Below are 1,748 nucleotides of genomic sequence, written 5' to 3'. Positions count from 1 at the left end.
ATAGCCAATCAACGGTTTGCTAGGACAAAGGTGGGTTAGAGGTCTGACATGGAAATTTGGGAGGCTTTCAAGCAAGTGGTAGGTATCGTAGCAATGGCATAGCAAAAGAGCGAGCAAACTACCATGGCAAAGATAGTAGTGATTTCGAGGGTATGATCATCTTCCCTGCACAGTTGTCAGAGTTGACTGGATCCTCACAAGCAAACTCAACGGGCTCCTCGTTAGCGAACTCGTCTTCCGGCTTTACCCAAACAAGACAAACAAGCAACAAGGATACAATCAACCACGTGCAAACTCAAACAAAAAGATGCAATGATGACATGCTATGCGGGATGCGATTCGGGATGCAAAATGCAAGATATGACAGGAAATGTATGAACCTGGCGTCAACTTGGAAAACCAAGTGTGCCACTAGAAATATGAGATGAAATCGCTTGAAAACGATATAAAGAACGCCGGAATCGGAGTTACGGTTTGGAAATGGCAAGCGTTTCAAAAATGACACCGGTCTACGATTTACAGCAAGTAAGCATCTAAATGCAATGAGATGAACGTGCTACAGCACCCAAACATGCCAACAAAATACATGGCAGGGATGCACACAAGATGCTTAACAAAAGTCTAGCACTGAGCTACGGCCAATTCATCCATTATGAGGTTCAAACAAGCATGGCAAAAACGCAAATGCAAAACAGATTTCAGACTTGGTGAAATTAACACTTGTCTGGAATTTCAGATCATATAGCCCTCTTCGGAGCAACAAAACAACATGCTACAGGACCTGAACATGACAAATAAATACATGGCATGGAGCTACTCAACAAGCTTAACAAAAGTCCCTTAGTGACCTTGAGCCAAAATAGATCACAAAATATACTAACAAGCACACGAACATAGCAAAAACATAATCAGTTTTCAGACTTAGTGAAAACTGGGACATGCTGAAACATAACTCACGAAGGCATGTTTACGAGCTCGATGCACTCACCACGGTGCAACTCATGTCAAGACAAGCATACACCCATAAAGAAGTCACAAAATACAAGCTAGACATGGCGAGAACAACGGCATAGCATGCACGGATCAACTACAATAACATCGGCAAAATCGCAAACAAGTGGACGATCTGCCCAGATTGACAAAGAAGCAAAAGTAGAGCTCGATTGACTCAAGATAGGGTGCTCCATAATTGCAAACAAAGACATGGATGGATAGAGCACTACTAGATTAACAAAACTCCTTTACTGATCATCCTCAAAAGAGGCACGGATCACTAGAAAACAGCATGAACATATGGCATCGTGAACTAAATAATCCCAGACTTGGTGAAAACTACTAAGTCCCTGGAAACAGATTTACCGGGTGCCTCACTTTGCAAGCTTGCACAAGTCACCACACACATCACAAAAATGCATGGGTTGCACAACAAAACATATGAAGGACTCATAGGCATATCGTGCACACAATAATCTTGGCAAAAATGACAAAAGTCTAAGATGAACTAGCAGATCTGACAATTAACTCATGAAGCCTCCTTCTAACAGCATTTCGGGCAACAATATGAACTCAAATGAAAATGATGCAATGTAATGAAATGATGTACTCATCGAGACGAACATTTTGATATACTATATGCCCAAATTGGAGCTACGGATGCGGAGATATCACAGGTCAAAGTATGCATAAAAAATAGGGGGAGAAGGGAAAAAGTCAACCGAGGGGATCCCAGATCCAGATCTGGCGCGGAT

Source organism: Triticum urartu, chromosome 3A, assembly GCF_056163025.1.
Source record: "Triticum urartu cultivar PI428250 chromosome 3A, HENAU_Tu73, whole genome shotgun sequence".
NCBI classification, from domain to species: domain Eukaryota; kingdom Viridiplantae; phylum Streptophyta; class Magnoliopsida; order Poales; family Poaceae; genus Triticum; species Triticum urartu.
This window is presented reverse-complemented; position numbering follows the sequence as displayed.